At 40.0% G+C, this 20,020-nt stretch overlaps 1 protein-coding gene across 1 annotated transcript in view; it reads left to right on the top strand.

Moving 5' to 3' along the window:
* GDA (guanine deaminase) overlaps positions 1-20,020 on the top strand; it is a 70,866-nt gene that overhangs the window by 11,920 nt on the left and 38,926 nt on the right. The window lies entirely within an intron of this gene.

Raw genomic sequence — 20,020 nt, 5'->3', positions numbered from 1 at the left:
CCTGCTTCAGGTTCTGTGTCTCCCTCTCTCTCTGATCCTCCTCTGCTTGCGCTGTCTCTTTCTGTCTCTCAAAAATAAATAAAAAACATTTAAAAAAAAAGATTGCAGGAAGGCATTTTTGGACTTTCCCTAAAGGACTGAGAAAAACTCTACCCTCCCGTCCTTCCTGGTGAATGACTTTGAAAAGGAGATTTAATCCAGCTGAGAAAAACATCCAAATGACTCATATGAAGGAGAACTGTGTGTTTGAACACAGGCTTGGACACTCGCTCTGTTTTTTCTTTCTCTGTCCAGATAATCAAGTAGGAAGAAGGAGAAAAACAAAAAGGCTTATGCTAGATTTATGTCAATTGAAATTAGAAAAAGGAGAATTATACACCTAACCTAAAAGGTTTGGATGCTTCCAAAATGCCAAATCATTGGGCAGATGAGTAAGAAGACAGTAAGACGAAAGGATCTGGAAACAAAATGACGTGACAAATGGCAATATAAACCCACATTACTTCACATTTAGTTGTGTTTTGGGCTTCCCCATGGTTTTGTCCACACCCTGAATACCCTTACCTCTCATTCTTCCATATGCATGTATACCTCATCCATCACCTCCTCTAAAAAGCAAACTGATTATTTCTAGTCCTCACTGATTTCTCCCTTCTCTTGTGTTTTCCCAGCTTGGTCTGCAATGCAAGTTTGGACTTTACAACCATGCCACCATGCATTGTGTTTAGTTTCCTATATGCACATAATTTTTATTTCCTCAGCTGGAATATACTTTTTTCACCATTTTTTAATGTTTACTTATTTTTGAGAGAGAGAGAGAGAGAGCAGGGGAAGGGCAGAGAGAGAGAGGCGGGGGTAGACACAGAATCCAAAGCAAGCTACAGGCTCTGAGCTGTCAGTGCAGAGCCAGACGCAGGGCTCAAACACACGAGCCATGAGATCATGACCTGAGCCAAAACCAAGAGTCGGACACGTAACTGACTGAGCCACCTCGGTGCCCCTAAAATACTAACTCTTGAAAGGTTAGGATTATTTCTTATACATATATGTAATATGTATATATCTGATCTATCTATATATAGTTTGCTGGGCACTGAAGTACATTTCAGCAGTATGCGCTGCCTTTAATTGTTATCAGTTGAAATGCATTACTGAAGATGACAAAAGGTAGGCCAAGAAAAATATTTTAAGCTACTTCCCGCCAACCTCTGTGTGCAATGATTTGATTGGCACGCACCCCGTCACAGGCTCTTGGCGCACACAGATGTGACTTTGACAGATGGACTCAGAAGATACTTCTAATTGAGTGGAGGTTTATAGCCGAATCCCAGAAGCTGATGTCAGCATGTTGGTCACCATCGCTTGATAAGCCCACAGGCCCCAGGTTCACCAGCACCAGCGCCTCAGCACAATTTCCCATCCTTGTTATGTATGCAGGCCCTCTCAAGAAGTAGTGGAAAAACAACCCAAACCTGGCATTTTTAATAAAATGTTGTCATGTTCTTGAGAAATCTGATGGGCAAATGAAGATGTATTGCTATCAAGGTAGTTTTTTCCTAGCATTGCTGCTGCCATTGATGATAAGCTCCATGAGGACAGGGGCACATCATCTGGGAACTAGAATGTGCTCAGCAAATATTTGAGGAATGAATAAGTAAGAAAATGATTATTTTTAATAATTTTAATTATCTTTCAGTAAAAGATCCCATAGCACTTTTTCTTTTTTCAAGTTGGCCATCAGGGAGCCCAATCCAGGGCTTGAACTCAAGACCCTGAGACCAAGACCTGAGGTGAAATCAAGAGTCAGACACCTAACCAGCCAAGCCACCCAGGTGACCCCCTGAATCACCCATCTTATGTATCAGTCACCGGTCTAAGTCTTTTACATATATTAATTCAATCACTGCAACAACTCTGTAAATTAAGTACCATCGTATCTCCATTTTGCAGATGGGGAAACTGAGTCAGCAGCAATTTAAGTGCTTTGTCCAAGGTCACGTAGCTGGTAACCAGTGGAGTGGGGACTTAAAGTCACACGGTCAAGTTCTAAAGTCTACAGTGTTAGCTCTGGCACGAGAGAAGTTACATGCTGTACTGTTTCTCAAATGTTTGGGGGTGCCTGGCAGTCTTAGGATATAGTCATCAGTTTCTGTTATAAAACTTTTGCTTGCTTTTGGCTTTTTGTCTCGCAAAACAAAACTAACGCATTCTGACAATTTGTCCTTTCCAAGATCAACAATTTGCTGATTCATCATCAACAACACTGTTACGTTGTTACATGTTACTTCGGAACCTCCTAGGTTGGCTTTGGGAGTGGTGAAAAGTAACCTAGTGATCGTTCATGGCTGGCATCCTTCTTCACACAGGAGAGGAATTTATAAGGCCAGTAGTTAGGCTTGTTCTGCATTTCTTTTATGAGTTTCAGGAGCTGAGATGGTGGAGTTAAGCAGGCAGTGCAGCGAAGCTCACAGTATGTTGATCGTGTGAAACCTAATGTCAAATGCACTTAGAGCTACTGTGAGAGCACAGAGAAGCAGGAGGGCGAGAGTATTAAGTCCCATGAAATGCTTCTCATCAGACTCAGATTTTGTCTTTTTAAATCTACTCTTTTGGAAATAGAGCCCTGATTTGACGTCAGTTAATAGCTGTGAAGGCATGCTGCCTGGCTGGCCACCATGATTCTGTTACACATTTATATCAACTTTGTAAGCAGGCTTTATAAATCAAACCTCGGAACCGCGGTAGGGAGTCTTGGCAGAAACAAACAGCCAAAATGTTGCCTTTCTGTTATCCAACTTTCAACATGCAATCTGATTAAGAAACACACAATAAACAACCACCACCAAAGAGGCTAGAAATGGAAAAACAGTTGGTTTTCCAGGGGAACTGGGAAAGGCGTTGTCATTAATGTGACCAATGAAAAACTGAAAAAAGATGTTATCGGGGCACCTGGGTGGCTCAGTCGGTTAAGCCTCTGACTTCGGCTCAGGTCAGATCTCACGTTCATGGGTTCGAGCCCGCATCAGGCTCTGTGCTGACATCTAGCTCAGAGCCTGGAGCCTGCTTCAGATTCTGTGTCTCCTTCTCTCTCTGCCCCTCCCCCTCTCATGCTCTGACTCTCTCTGTATCAAAAATAAATAAAACATTTAAAAAAATAAATTAAGAAAAGATGTTATCAAGTTTACCATATTTGGCAGAAAAAAATAGTAATTTAAAAAAATGTATCCTCCAGCTCTGAGAGCAGGTAAGGGTGCCCTACATCTGAACCTCCAAGAGGAGGTGCTCCCTGTAATTTTTTTACACCTATGTCCCATCCAGTGACCAAATCGGACGAGGAGAGATGAATTGTAAATCAAGCATAAAACCTTTTTCCCCTTTAAACTTAGGGAATATGACCTCAAATACCATTCTATGGCTGCCATGAAAATACAACAGGAAACTTGGATTCGACCCACAGGTTTGATTAATGATGCTGTGTTCATGAAAACACATAATTTCCCCTGAGCTCTTGGAATGAACTAGTTGAAGTAGCTCAGGAGTGGGGGCGGGGGGGATCTGCACATAACAATTGTAAAGACAGAACTCTAGCTGGCAAAATGACTCTCTTAGAACTATGTAAAGTGTGCAGCAAGAGGCAAAGAATATATCTAAAAGCCAAGAGAAAAATAAAACTCATCATTGTCTTCATCAAAGTACAGATCTTTCCCAGCCCTTACTAACTGGGTTATTGTAGAGCTGTATGAAAGAGGATTTTGTAAACTAAATATTATGGGTAAATATATTAGTCTAGAAGTTGGCAGACCTGAACTAGAGAAGGGATTCTGTGATTCAAAGGACCATGTGATCATGGACTAGGCAGCACTTTTTGTGTGTCTTTCTTCCTTTTCTGTGAAATGGTTCTAGGGATGTGGTCCTCCAGAAAGGATTTTTATTTTCTTCTTTGGGGAGCTGGGGACTACGGAGACAATCGTGCATTTCATCTGAACTCACTGCTCCCTGCTCCTCTTTCAGCCTAGAGCCTCTTTTTAGTCTTCCTCTGTTTAAAAATCATTGATTCTTTCCCTCTGTCCTGCAAGTGCTACCTAAAACGTCTTGTGCAGCATGTCATTATTCTGTAACTGAAAGGCTCTTTAGGGTATCTTGTCCGCCCTATTTATGGAAACAGGTATCACAGACGTTATTGAATAATAAGTTTATGCCAGGCATTCCTTTAAAAATTTTTTAAAATAATGTTTATTTTGTTTTTGAGAGAGAGAGAGCGTGAGCAGGAAAGGGGCAGAGTGAGAGAGGGAGACACAGAATCCAAAGCAGGCTCCAGGCTTGAACTGTAGGCATGGACCCCGACATGGGGCTTGAACCCACGAACTGTGAGCTCATGACCCGAGCTGAAGTCGGATGCTTAACTGACCTAGTCACCCAGGCGCCCCCAGGCATTCTCTTGACCGTGTTCATATGTGCTATCTCATCTAATGCCTACAGCCACTTTATGAAGAAGGTAGAAGTTTTATTCTCATTTTATGAGGAAACAGAGGTCTACTGGGATTAAGTAATGAGTTGCCAGTGTCACACAGCTGATGAATGTTGGAACTGAGATTTAAAATATATATATCTAAAAAAAATCCACGCACATGGTAGGAAGTTGTCAGTGCACAAAAGGAGATGTAGTGGCTGGTGGGTGCCCTTCCTTGTTTCTGTAGCCTGGACATGGGAGCACCCCTTCCAACGGCCAACCAATGTCTGTTACCAACGTCTCATGTCTTTTTCTAGAGAGTGTATAACACAGACACGCTAATGTATATATCTTACACTTTAAAATATTTATATGTAGTCATTTTTCCCCTGGCAATTGGTGGCACACTAAGTGCACTGTTTAACGCCTTGTCTTGGGCATCTTTCATATTAGCACATAAAGTAGCACATAAGGATGTGTCTCATTTTCTCAGTCATCCATAATTTTTCATTGTAGAGGTGGGCCAGAATGTACTTAAGCATTCTATGTGGATGAGCATGTAAATGATTTCATCTGTCTTGCTAGGGTGTGAACTCGGGTCATGTGACTCCCGACTGCCTACTTCTTGCCAACGTTTTCTTTTGCTTTGCTTTGAGCTATTTTCTCCACATTCTGGAAATGATGAGGAAATGGAAACTTACTTACTCACTTATTTATTTATATTCTTCACTTACTAGATTATTGGTTTATTATAAGAGGATACAACTCAGGAACAGCCGGACGGTAGAGATACATAGGGCAAGGCATGGGGCAAGGGCATGGAGCATTACCCCGCATGTCCACCTGCTCACCTGTCTTACAGCTCTCCAAACCTTGACCTTAGGAGGTTTTGAGGAGGCTCCACTATGTAGGCAGGGTTGATTAAATCATCAACGGTTGGTGTTTTACTTCGCCTCCAGCCTCTCTCCCCTCCTGGGGGTCAGGGGGTGAGACTGAAAGCTCTATTCCTTCAACCATGTGGTTGGTAGAAACATTTTTAAGTAGAGGAGTGACATGTGACCAGTGCTGTCTTGTGGAAGGAGAGCCCTGTTGGCTGTAGGGAGGAGAGTATAGATGGAGACGAGTTTGGAATTCCAGCAAGGAGATTGTTTTATCAACAATGAATACAAATTCCCATTTCCCTGTTTACCATGTGGACAATGTGATCTCCTATTTCTTTCACCTGTCCAACTCCAGGGACCTCTGTTCTCCATTTTCTGCAGCCACCAGCATGGCCTCACCTGGATTCCTTGAGCTCTTCATTCAGCCCACCACATGCTATTAGCAGATGCAGGCAAACACTGTCATAGGAGTGCCTTGTTTACCTTGAGGACGTAGGTCACGGAGTCAGTGGTTGGCCCCTCAGCTGAATTCTTAAAGAGTGGGTGAGAATTACCTTCCATGTCCTTACTCCCCAGTTCTGTCTCTCTGGCTTTACTTACCTTTTACAATTCTTTTCCTGGCTCCTCTCACCATTCTGGACTCATTAACTCAGCTGCAAACCCTAGGCGTCCTCCGTCAGCCTTTTCATCCATCTTCTCCAGATATGTCGTCCTCTTGCATGGAGTTCACACTCGCCTCTGCACTGATGACCCCAGTCTCTGTCTCCAGACCTGGCCACCTCCAGAACTTCAGTCCTGTGTCCACTCCTGCTGCTGGACAGCTCTGTCCACAAGTCCTGCTCCTCCACGTCATCTCTCCACACACAAACCTTTATCTTCACATGGCCCTCCATAGTTCTACCCTTCTCTCCTCATTCTCTCCTTCAGACACTTTGTGTGTGTGTATGTGCATGTGTGTGTGTGTATCCATATCCATATATATATATATGTCCATCTCTCTCTCTGTCTCTCTCTCTCTATATATATGTATATATGCATACATACATACATATGCTCAACCATTTCCTCCACCTCTAGTATACCACCAAATTGTGAGGATCCTTCCTTAACATTCTGCCCACATTCTGCTACTCTCTAACACTGGCCATTGCCTTCACCAAAATGAACCATTCAAATGAACCATTCAAATGGCTGACTAAAGCTTCTTCCTGTCACTAAACTCTCTTCCCAACTTACCCTACAATCATTGTTCCATTAATTTTCACCTGACTCTTGTTAAAGAAAACTTCCAGAGAATAAAGTCTAAACTCCTTAATGTGACATTTTAAGGTTCTCCAGAGTCTAGGGCATATATTTATTCATCCAGTGTCCATTAAACACCTCTGATGTACTGACTGTGGCCAGAAATGGAAGTATGACAATGAGTAAAAATAAACATCTTCACCCTTGTGGAATTTGTCATTTAAGATAAAGATATAAATAATAATTGTGAGTACATGTGAGATTTTGAAATTGAAACTATAGGGGTGCCTGGGTGGCTCAGTTGGTTAAGCGTCCGACTCTTGGTTTTGGCTCATGTCATGATCTCAACAGTTCGTGAGTTTGAGCCCTGCATGGGGCTCTGTGCTGACAGCTCAGAGCCTGGAGCCTGCTTCAGATTCTGTGTCTCCCTCTCTCTCTGCCCCTCCCCCATTCACTCTCTGTCTCTGTCTCTCAAAATAAAATAAAGACAAAAAAATTAAAAAAAAAGAAACTATAATCAAGCAGTAGCTCAGACTTATATAATGTCTGTGGTATGTCAGCCACCATACTCGACATTTTATGTATATTGTCTTATTTAGTTGTCACAAAGTGTTTATAACTATTATCCCCACTTTATTTTTTTAATGTTTATTTATTGATTTTGAGAGCCAGAGTTGCGGGGAGGGGATGGAGAATGTGTGCCAGCATGGATACAGGCAGAGAGGGAGAGAAAGAGAATCCCAAGCAGGCCTCATGCTGTCAATGCAGAACCCGATGCAGGGCTCCATCTCACGAATCTTGAAATTCTGACCTGAAGTAAAATCAAGAGTTGGACACCCAACCGACTGAGCCACTCACACATCCCTATTATCCTCATTTTATAAGATGAGAAAAGAGGCACAGAGAGTTTAACTAAATTGCTGAAATTCACACAACAGCAAAGGACCTAAGTCAGGCAGCCTGGTTCTAGATTTTGTACATTTAACCACAGCGTTTTTCCATAAAGAAGAGGTGCCTAGTGCTTTGAGAATCATCCACTGGGGATTGGGATGAGGGATTTGAGGTAGTCAGGAAAGTCATCCCAAGGAAAGGCAGTTAAACCTAAATAGGAAATATGAGTAGGGTTAAATTGGGCAAAAATAGAGTAAAGGTGTTTATGCAGAAGGAAGGTCATATGTAAAGGCCCCTGGTGGGGACAGTAGGATGCTTACAGGGTCTAAATAGGATCAGTGTGGTGGAACAGAGAGACCAAGGACAGTGAGGGGCAAGGCATGGGAATACGCTGAAATTGGCTTAGGCTAGGAAGGCACGTAGGTGCCAAACTACCCAGGGGCCCGTAGATCACATTATAAACTTTTGTTGATCTTAGGTGCAGTGGGAAGCCATTGAGGTTTTATGCAAAGGGTAAGAGAGAGAGATGACAAAAGTTTCTGCGTTGTGCCCTGAATTGATGAGTCCTCATTGTCTAGAAGAGGAATCCTGGAAAGGGATTAACTAAGTTTAAGAATAAGATCATGGATTCCATTTTGGAAATGTTGACTTTGATATGCTTCGTGAAAAATACCAATGAGATACCAAGGAAAATGTCAAATACAAGGGTCTGGACTTTGTAGAAGTTTGGGTTGGACCTTTAAGTTTGGTTGAGCAGATGGTACTATATTAAAAGAGATAGTTCCTTTATGTATGAAGAGTGGAAAGGCTCAACACTTGATTCACTGGCCATTTGCAACTGAGAGATGAACCTGTTGAAGGACTTCATTCCTGCTAACGAGAACCTTAATACCTTTTCGTGAGGTCTGTATTCATCTTTTGCAGCAGATTTGAATGTAGGGTAATAATCAGGCAGCGTGGGAGGAATTCATTTTAGAATCCTTCTCTGCTGTCAACTTTTACAACAGATTACCGTTGTATAATCATTTATCTTTCAATGATAGGAGCTAATTTTTGGAAATTGTGGTTTGGATCTATTAAAAGAAAAGTGGCAAAAAAAAAAAACCCAGGAAAGAAAGAAAGGCTATGTGAGTAGGCTTCTCTAGCCTGCAACATGCCCTTCGTGTTCAGATCAAAATGGATTGCATCAATTAACTATTGGTGTGTAACAAATTACCTCAAATGTGGGAGCTTAAAACAGCTTACTGTCCTTACAGTTCCTTTGCATCAGGGACTCAGAAGTTTAGCTGAGAGGCTCGGGCACAGGATCTCTCAGGAAGCTGCAGTCAACATGTTGGCCAGGACTGAAGCCTTGACCGGGGCTGAGGACCCACTCCAAGTTCCAGCTTCATCTGTATTACTACACGCTAGTGCTTACGGTGGGTGGCAGCCACCCGTGGTATTTCCCCACAAGGGCTTCTCCCAGGGCTGTTTGAGTACCCTCCTGGCATGCCTGGAGGCTTCCCCCGGAATAATAATCCAAGAGTGAGAGCCAGGTGGAAGCCAGTCTTTTCTGAGCTGACCTTAGAAGTCACGTAGCCTCATGAGTGCTTCCTTCCAAGCACATCACTGAGTCTGGTCGACCACAAGGTTGGGGAAGGGAACTAGACTCCACCTTTTGACAGACAGGAGCGCTGAGGAGCCTGTGCACGTGTTTTAGAGTCACCATGGATGTTTGAAATCTGAGTTGTGGAGGGAGCTCCCTTCTCACCCTGTGTAGAAGTTAATTTCTGCTATGACAAACCTAACAGATGCTCAGTCAGCCTCTGCTTGGCCCTTCCAGCTATGAGAAGTTCACTACGTTGTGAGTCAGTGAATCCCATTTATACCCACTTTTAATTGTTAGAAGTTTCTTCGATTCATGAAATTGACAACTCTTCCGCTGAACATTCCATTTTTGAAGCTACTTGTTGCTCTGGAGTGGCGCATTTATGTGACGGTGTGTCCATTATCTGCCACCAGTGTGATCTTTATTTCTTTCTTCTTCAGAGAAAATTCTGTCAGCTCCACTCAGAATTTCCCCTCATATTTTGATTTCAGGTTTTTTTCACATTCAGGTCACCTTCCTGAAAACAACATTCAGTTGATCCCTCCTCAACTACAAACCAACAACTAGTTCTGTATCCCAAGATAAATTTAGAAGGACAGGACAGGGCAGTCCTCACTTGGCGCAATGGGGCAGGACTAAAAAAAAAAAAAACCACTGTGAAAATTGAAATCATGCAACATAATCTTAAAAATCAATGAGAGGAATGCCTGGGTGGCTCAGTTGGTTAAGTGTACAACTCTTGACCAGCTCAGGTCATGCTCTCCTGGTTCATGGATTTGAGCCCCGAGTTGGGGCTCTACACTTTCAGTGTACAGCCTGCTTGGGATTCTCCATCTCCCTCTCTCTCTTCCTCTCTCCCACTCAAAATAAATAGATAAACCTAAGAAAAAAGAATCAATGAGAAAATTACAATTATTGAGATCATTAAAAACTTTTGTTAACACATTAAAATTTTTCTTTCCCATCTGAATGAACTAGTGTTCATTTAGTATGCCTTAAAACATTAGAAACTGAGACTCACAGTGTTTTATTTCTTTATTAAAAAACACAGCAAGAGTGGTTTGGACAGTGCTTGCCTTTTTCTTCTCAGTATATAATTTATTTTACAGAGCAGGCATCTTTGTATGCCTTGGCAAATTGTCATCTAGCTTTTTAAAAAATTTTTAAATGTTTTTTATTTATTTTTGAGTGACAGAAAGAGCCAGCACTAGCAGAGGAGGGTCAGAGAGAGAGAGGGAAGTACAAAATATAAAGCAGCCTCCAGGCTCTGAGCTAGCTCTCAGCACAGAGCCCGACGTGGGGCTCGAACCCACAAACCATGAGATCGTGACCTGAGCTGAAGCCGGACGCTTAACCGACTGAGCCACCCAGGTGCCCCTTACATATCTCCATTTGAAAATAATTTGCCTTTATGAGGTTGAAAACTGTGGCACATATTATTACCACGTTTCTGAGAATAGTAAGTCAGAAAAGGTACAGAATTTGCCTGTGTCTTCAGAACTACTAAATAGCAGAATCTTGGTTCTTCAGTGAGTTTAGTGTTTTGGGGTTTTTTTGTTTGTTTGTTTGTTTTGTTTTTACTTCAGACTTCTCAGACGAAGTGCCTGCAGGAAACAAAGGTAGAGAGTTTCTGCAGTGTTTGTCCTTTGCGGATTTGCTAGACTAGTCTTCCAATCTTTCCTCCTATAGAATCTTCTATTCATTTTCTAGGATTACTGCAATGAAGTGCCACAAACCAGGTGGTTTGAACAACAGAAACTTATTGTCTCCCAGTTCTGAAGGCTGGAAGTCTGGGACCAAGGTTATCAGTAGAGTCGGTTCTTTCTGAGGGTGGTGAGGGAAACATCCGTTCTTTCTCTCTGGTTTGTCGATGGCATCTTCTCCCTGCGTTTTGTCTTATCAACTTCCCACATTTCCCCTTTTGATAAGAACACCAGTCCTATTGGATTATATCCTAATGACCTCATTTTAACTTGATCACCTCTGTAAACACCTTATTTCCAAATATAGTAACATTCTGAGGTGCTGGGGGTTTAGGACTTCAATATATCAATTTGAGGGATCTTCAATTCAACCTATAACAGGTATCCAAGGCAGATGTCATGTTTTAAAAAAACAACGGAATAGACTTGTGTAGCCAGTACTTTTGTGCATGCCTGCATTTTCTTCTCAGTATCTATGCATCTGCTGTAGTCCGTGGAGATAAACTTTGTGGACAGTTGATATCACCGTTCAGTTTTCAAAAGATGAATGAGTGCGTTTGTTCTAAATTCATGCTCAGCTGAATTCAGTTTCTGAAGATATCTTTTGTGAGACAGCAGCTGAAATGATTAGCTAGTTTAATGATTTCATGATTCAAATGTGTCATTTAGCCTTGTTTTTGAGATTTGGGGTGAAGTTGACTCAATGTTTTGTGATCATACCTTATGTTTACTGGGAGCTTTTACACTTCTTGGAGTGTTTTTACATATCTCCATTTGAAAATGGTTTGCCTTTATGAGGTTGGAAACTGTGGCACATATTATTATAGCAGTTTCCCTATTGCACAAATTGGTTAAGGCGTCAAGGGATTTTGAATTTAGGAAACAAAAAATTAGGGCATAACAATGTGTATCGCAAAGCCTTTTTACAAACTACCAGGCGCACGTAGAGGTGATTTAGCACACTACTGGAAAGAAGGGACATATATGATCTCACTTTAGATTGTGGCTCTTGGGTGCCATCAACGTTAGATTCCTATCGTTCTGTTTTCCCACTGCTTACAGCCCACTCTTAGTCTTTCTTTGGGTCATTTGGGTGTTCGACGACACATTATCAGTGTGAGCATTTTATAAGATATGATTTCGATGTTAAAACATAACCTTTATTATGAGCAGACAATTGGATTTTGTTCATACATTTGCTCACATAAAAAAGAAGAGATTTGCTCACATAAAAAAGAACAGTTATAATGCCTGTGTGTGGTTGTAATGGATGAAGACATGATGAACTGTTGTTTTTCTTCAAAACCTCCCAGATGCCCTTTTCATCCCCTTTCCTTCCCCCTCCTCTGAGGAGCCATTATTCTGAATTTTTTTGTTTATCGTGTCCCTGTTTGTCCTTATACTTTCATTTGAATGATTGTATTTATTTTACTTTATTGTATTTATTTTATTTTAGATAGAGCATGAGAACTGGGGAGAAGGGTAAAGGGAAAGAAAGAAAGACTCCCAAGCAGGCTTCACATTCAGTGCAGAGCCCAGTGTGGGGCTCAATCCCACGACCCTGGGATCATGACCTGAGCTGAAATCAAGAGTTGGACACTCAACTGACTAAGTCATCTAGGTGACCTTAAATATTTGTATTTCTAATCAATATACTGTTTGTTTTGTAGTTAGGATTTAAAATTTTTTCAAGCTTTTGCAAAATTGTTTTAAAACCTTACAGGATACTATGACTAACTCTTATATAGCCTTCAGCCAGGTCCCCCACTGCTAACATTATAATGTTAACCACATTTGCTTCATGGTTCTTTCCCATTTTCTCCAGATGTATGTAGGTATACATATGTGCGCACACACACACACACACACACACACACATATACACACACACTTTTTTAACTAATTGAGAATAAGTTATAGGCATGCTTTTCTAGTGTAAATACTTCAGTGTGCATTTCCTAAAAAGAGAAAACAAGGATGCTCTCTTACATAATCACTTACAATCATCTAGATCAGAAAATTAACATAGATCAAATTCTGCCATATTATCCACAGGTCCGTTCAAACCTTGTCCACTGACCCAGTAATGTTCTTGATAGCTTTCTCCCTCTTCTGTGTCAGGATCCTCACGAGAATCACAGGTTGCAAGTACTTGTCATGATTTTTAATTGCCTTCCACTTGAAACAGGTTCAAGTCTTTCTTGTCCTGGATAAGATTCAAGAATACAGGACCATTTGTTTGTTTTGTTTTAGAGTATCTTTCAGTTTTGGTTTACCTGATGTTTTCTCAGGATTAGAGTAAGATTATCCCCTTTTTTTTTTTTTTTTTTTTGGCAGGAATACCACAGAAGTGATGTTGTTTCTTCTTGGTACATCATAGCAGGAGGCACACGATGTTGATTTATCCCGTTATTCTTAATGCTAACTTTGTTCACTTAGTTAAGGTAGTACTTACCAAGCGTTTCCACCATATAGTTACTGTTATTCTCTATAAAATTTTGTGGGGAGATATTTTGGATTTATACAAATATCTTGTTCTTCAACAAAATTTTCACCCACTAGTTTTAATATTCATTGATGATTTTTGCATGAGTCATTTATTACAGTGGTTGCCAAATGCTCATTTTCTAATTCTATTATTCTTTCCACATGGGTTAATTGGTGTTCTACTGAAAGAAACCCCCCCCTTCCTCCCCATCCTTCTCCTTCCCACCCTCCTTCCCTCCCTTCCTTCCTTTATTATTCCTATTATTATTATTATTATCAGATGCTAAAACTGGCCCATATTTGGCTAGCTGGAGCTTCGTCAAAGTGGCTCCTATGTGCTTTTTAACACTCTTCAACTCTATTTTTAGTGCTTCCTTTTTAGTACAAAATTACATTCCAGATTTGTCTAGTACTTTCTTTGCTGCTGTCCTGGAGTCAATCTGATGTTTTTCTAATGAAGAATGGTATATAGAAACCAAGATCTGAGCATTATGGGTGCTGATTGCTACAGAGTATCATTGTTCCTAAGTCCTCTCAGCACAGAGACTCAGGAAGGATTTATGTATGTATGTATGTATGTATGTATGTATTCATTTATTATTGATCTGTCTAAATTACAAACCATAGTTGACACCAATACCTTCGATTCAAATCCAGTACCACCATATGCTAGCCCTCCCTTTCTATATTTGTAACTCCCCTCTGAGAATACTGTCATTAACCACAGTGTATTTACATACCTGCTGGTTACCTAGGTGTAATCAATCTCTTGACCCTGGGAGCTGTCTCCTCAGCCATCCCCGTCCATTTAACCTGCCTTATTGACTCTATACTTCTTCATCCCCAGCTCTTTAGGCCTTATTAGCCTTCTTAGCCTTGACAGCAGCTTTATCCCTGACTGCCTTTGTGTTCCTGGCCCCACTAGGCCCCACAGCCTGGAATGTGTTAAGGGAAGGAAAAAAGATGGAAAAGCACAAAGAAATATTTTGGAAAAAAGAAAAAAAAGTGAGAAAGAGAGAGAACTGAAAAGGGAGTGCTTTTTTTTTTTTTAATTTTTTAAATGTTTTATTTCTTTTTGAGAGCAAGAGAGACAGTGTGAGCAGGGGAGGGTCAGAGAGAGAGGGAGACACAGAATCTGAAGACAGGCTCTAAGCTCTGAGCTAGCTGTCAGCACAGAGCCTGACACGGGGCTTGAACCCACGAACTGTACGATCATGACCTGAGCTGCAGTTGAACGCTCAACTGACTGAGCCACGCAGGTGCCCCAAGGGAGTGCTTTTTAAAAACAAAATTTGTATGAAAGACAATTTTAAAAATGTATAGCATAGTGCTTACTAGCCCTCAGCCTGGACAGAGATTACAGTTCAAATTTTAGATAACTACCAGCTGTGTAATCTTGGGTAAAATACATAACGTATGTGTGCTTGATTTTTATCATCTGTAAAGTGAGGTTCATAATAGTACCTACTTCATAGGGTTCTTGTGAGGTTAAAATGAGTTAACACAGGTAAAGTGTGTAGAACAATATCTGACATTTAATAATAATATTTCTATTATCATATGTCCCATCACTTTATACTGTTTTATTTTTCTAATGAAAAGTTACTAAATGCCAATGAATCATTAGCAATGCCATTAGATCACAAGAATTACTGTAGTTACTTTTTTTTATCTATTGAAAAATATATTTTTTCTATAACAAATAAAGTTTTGTAAGCCAGTCAGAATGTATACTTTTCCAAGAGTATTTTTTTCAAGCTCTAAAGTTAAAGGAATAATTGTTAAAAGTTATTTATTGCCAATTGAAAAACCAATCATAAATTAAGATAAAGCTTTTTTTTTGGAAAATGTTAGAGTAAGCCACTGGGATGGTTTTCAAACTATGTGATTATACTCACATGAGTCTTTTTAGGAGTTCATAGAGAAGGTTGGCAAACTGGCCCACAGGTCAAATCCAGCCCACTGACTGATTTTATGTGGCCAGTGAGCAAATATAATCTTTACATTTAAAATGATTGAAAAAGAAAAATATTTCATGACAAGTAAAAATTATATAAAATGCAAATTTTTTCTATACATAAGGTTTCATTGCAAACACCTACCTATTATCCAGGGCTGCTTTAATGCTACAATGACGGAACTGTGTAGTTAGTACAAAGACAACACGGTCCATATTGACTATATGGCCCTTCATAGAAAGTATGCTGACCCTTAGTTAGTACTATTGAAGAAGCAATCATAAAAGGTCTGGAAGAATCCATAAGATGGGTCAAGTCAAGCAGATACTCCTGGCTTGCCTTGTGACCTTCAACAAGTTATATGGCCTGGTCCGATACCTCGCCTATGACATGAGAATATTAGATATGAGGGTGTAAGCTCCCCAGGCCACCATTTGGTGTTTTTGGAACATGAATCTGTAACAATAGGCTGACAGATTTTTGTTTGTTTTGCTTTCTTAAGGCAACCTCACCATGTCTTTCTTTTCCATTAATCTGTTTGTGGTGAATTAAGCTAATATGGTGATTGTCATCTCTGTCCAAAAGATTCAGAAATCTTTGAAACCTATATATTTTTTTATCTGATCTTATTTCCCATTATAGGACCTAAGGGTGGAGTTTATGTAATGGGTTACAATGCATGTTACCTTATTTTGCTCGATGGGCAAGCTATTTCACAAGGGCCTGAAGAGCAGTTTACTGTGTTCATAGCAACAAATATCTTGCCCAAATTTACCATCTGGTGTTTGAAGCCTCTGTCTTGCAAAGATTTTTTTCATTAGCTAACAGCCATTACTCATCTGCTTTTGGCTTCAGTATTGATGACATTCTTGTTTTTCTCATCCTAAATACTCACAGTTTCAAGTAAGAGAGCCCTTGGAATTGTTTGCTTAACAGAAGGGATTTGATTTCCTCATCTGGAAATCAAGGAGGTCAGATGAGAAGGTGCCAGTCAGCTGGCACCATCTATAATTTTATGAAACTTGGTTTTCATTGATTTCTACATGTGCCAGACAGTGCACCTAAACTGTGGTGTGTGGAGGAAGGCCGTGGGTTCCAACAGGCCCTCCTTAAATGGTGAAAGATTGAAGATGTAATTGAATAGCTACATAAGCCCAGAAAAACTCAGGATGAAAGATCATTGTCCCACAAAGAGAATATCAATGATATTTTGTAACTCTGCACATTCATTTTTCCAAAATAGTTTTAGATACTTCTTAAAAATAAATCTCAAGGCTGTTCCATGATCTACAGAGTCCCAGCTACCATCTCTATTCTTCCGGTCCTTTTCTTGTATCCCCACTGGCATCCCTGGTGTTTCAAAACTTTCCAAGCATCTGGTTTAAATTAAATTTAAATAGTGTATCAGAGCCTTTGTGCTGGTTTGTTCCCTCGGCCTGGAATGTCCCTCCCAAAATACCAAGTGTTTTACTCCCTCCCTTCATGTAAATCTGTTTCCAAACATCATTTCTCAGAGAGAACGATCACACTCCATATTTTATCTCATCCATTTCCCTGGACTTATTTTTCAGCACAGAACTCACTAATCTATGCAATATATCTCATATTCACCTATCAACTTACATACATGCAGGCAGTAATTGTTGAGTGAATACATGAATAAAAACAAGAAAGCAATCTATTAATTGCTTGATTTGTGAATTAAAGTTTTTTCCAATCCAGTGTTCCAATGGTATTTAAATGTCTTATTTATTTATTTATTTATTTATTTATTTATTTAATATAAGCAGGGGAGGAACAGAGAGAGGGAAGGACAAAGGATCTGAGGCAAGCTCTCCACTGAGAGCCCTAAGCCTGATGCGGGGTTTGAACTCACAAACCACAAGATCATGACTGGAGCTGAAGTAGGACGTTCAACCAACTGAGCCACCCAGGCACCCCTCCAATGGTATTTAAAAAATAGGGGCATCTGGGTGGCTCAGTCGGTTGAGCCAATGGCTCGATTTTGGCTCAGGTCATGATCCCAGGGTCATGGGGTTCAGCCTTGCGATGGTCTCCACACTGGGTATGGAGCCTGCTTAAGATTCTCTCTCTCCCCCTCTGCCCCTCTCCCACTCCTGCACATGTGTGCATGCGCTTGCTCTCTTTCTCTCAAAAATAATTTAAATACATAAAAAGCCAATAATTTTTTGCAGCATGTAAATATATACGTGTTAAAATTGAACTGTGACATTACTTTTAAAATGTATCTAACAGAATAAAAATACAGTGATTTGATATCTATCTTAATCTACTTTTTAAAAAAATCATGAACTCGCTTCCTCTTAATGATCTGAAATGCTATATAGTCCCCTTTTCTTCTTGAATTACTAACTCTATTCTACTTTCCTTACAGAGTCTATGCTAATGCAATTTAGTTTTACATTTGAAAATCTTTTATTGATCAACCATTGCAATCAAATTTTTGTGCATACATGTATTTAAAAGTTTCTGGGACCATAAGGTAATTTGTTAGATGTAAAATAAAAAAGCTGGTTTTTTCCTCCAACTAGATAATATATCTGTGAATGAGTGTTAACTTATTGGTTGAATGAAATAGGAGCAGCATCAAGTTTTTTCTCATTTTCTCTTTTAAAAAATATTTATTTATTTTGTGAGAGAGAAAGCAAGAGAGAGAAAGCATATGAGCAGAAGAGGGGAAGAGAGAGGGGAAGAGAGAGTCCCAAGCAGTGTTGAGCCATCAGTGCAGAGCCTGATGCACAGCTTGATCCTGCAGATCATAAGATCATGACCTGAGTTGAAATCAAGAGTCAGATGCTTCACCAACTGAGCCACCCAGGCAGCCCCTTATTTTCCATTTTTATACATCTAAGTGCTGAGAAACATTTTCACATGAATCAGGTAGATGGGATTGAGAGGAGCTTTCGTAGAGCAGTATGTCTCTATTCTTTGAATTCCTTTTGAGTTATTTGATAAAAATTGCATATTAATGTATCACTGAAAAAGCATTTTTAATGATCTGTTGGTAGATATACAATTATGTTTTCTGTTAGGTTTTACTCAGAGTAAAGACCACGGTGCTAGAGAAATGTCTTAGGGTGTGAGGAATTGATAGGAGCACTTTTGACCTTGATGATTATGGATATTCTGTCAACCACATCATGTGCTTTGCTCCAGTGCTGCCTGGCTCTGCAGGTGCAGCCCAGAGAAGGGGAGAGTTGGATTCAGTTAAGGCTGAACTTCTGCCAGGTGTGTTGTTGACTAAGATGTAGAAATATGAAATAATAGGTGGTGGACTCTAAGCAAGACAAGGACAATATAGAAGAAGAGCACTCATGGACTGGGGAAAAGTAGAGAGGAGAAGGTAAAGAGAAATTCAGGTGAAAGATTTGTTGGAGTAGTCAAAATGGCAAACAGGAAAGAGAGGTAATTTTGGTCAGATGTATGATTCACCAGTTTTAGAGGTGGAGCGGTTACAGGTCATGAACATGTCCCAGGTGTGACCATGATGTGAAGTTCATGAACTTCGTTTGTTCATTTGTTTGTGAACAAATCACTGAAGATGAGTTTATGGAAATAGGCAGTCTTGGCGTCAGAAGGATCCGTGATGATTTTTTAAGAAATGAAGGCAGGGCGTGGAATGGAGAGAAAGAATGTGAGGCAGGCATCAACAAATCTAGACAATGAGAGAAAGGTTGGTAAAGGAGAACAACGAAGAGAAGAAAAGTTCTTTTGAAAACTGGAAGGGGTGGATCTTAAAGGAATTTAGTTTACAAAGAGCTGAAGGAAAAATGGTTTTGAGGTGGCCATGGTGGGTATGGAAGAAACCAAACTCATTGCCCCACTGGGATGCATGAGAAACACAGGGACAGTCATGTCCTCAGGGTAGAGCCCCAGTTATTAGGAGGGAGAAACTTGTGTTTGTGACTGGTGTTATAGTTCTGTTAGACAGGTTTTGAACCACGAGCTTCCCTAATGGGTTAGAAAAATTTCCTCAGTTTCTTCTAGAGTGACTGGTTCCTTCAGTTTTCCAGAATAAATCTTGATTATTTATATTTTCAAAACCATTTATTTCAGGGGCTCTGGGGTGAATAAGTTGGTTAAGCTTTTAACTCTTGATTTCAGCTCAGGTCATGGTCTCATGAGTTCATGAGATTGAGCCCCGCATCTGGTTCTCCACTGACAGCTCAGAGCCTGCTTGGGATTCTCCCTCTCCCTCTTTCTCTCTCTCTGCCCCTTCCCCATGCTCTCTCTCAAAACAAATAAATGTTTTTAAAATATTAATTTTAAATATGTATTCAAATATGTGAATATAGTCCTTTGCACATTTTTGTATGTGTATTTGTATTTATGTCTTTGACGGTAAGTCAGTTCTGAGTTATATAGATAAATCCTGTTTTTGTGTTTTTCTAAGCTAATTATGGATCTGCTTTGATCTACTTATTGATTCAAATATGTTTTTAGAATCATCAAATTACTTTTTCTTATTTGTAGGAATTACATTTTTATTTTTCTCTTCTGATGAAAATCCCAATTTAAAAAAAAGCATATCATCAATGAATAGAGAAATCAAAATTTATTTTACTTTATTTTCAGTTCCACAAGTTTTCCCACAGTATATTGCCTTGCTTCTAATTAACTAGATACATTTTGCCTGCCAGTGTTCTTTCAGTATTTCATGTTCCATGAAACATTTATTCTCACAATATTATATTTATACATGAAATGCAGGATATTTCCTGTATATGTATTTCATTGCTCCTTGTTTTCTCTTGCTTCACAATCCATTTTTATAGAGAAGACAATAACACTGTATTTTT

Source organism: Suricata suricatta, chromosome 13, assembly GCF_006229205.1.
Source record: "Suricata suricatta isolate VVHF042 chromosome 13, meerkat_22Aug2017_6uvM2_HiC, whole genome shotgun sequence".
NCBI classification, from domain to species: Eukaryota; Metazoa; Chordata; class Mammalia; order Carnivora; family Herpestidae; genus Suricata; species Suricata suricatta.
This window is presented reverse-complemented; position numbering and strand designations above follow the sequence as displayed.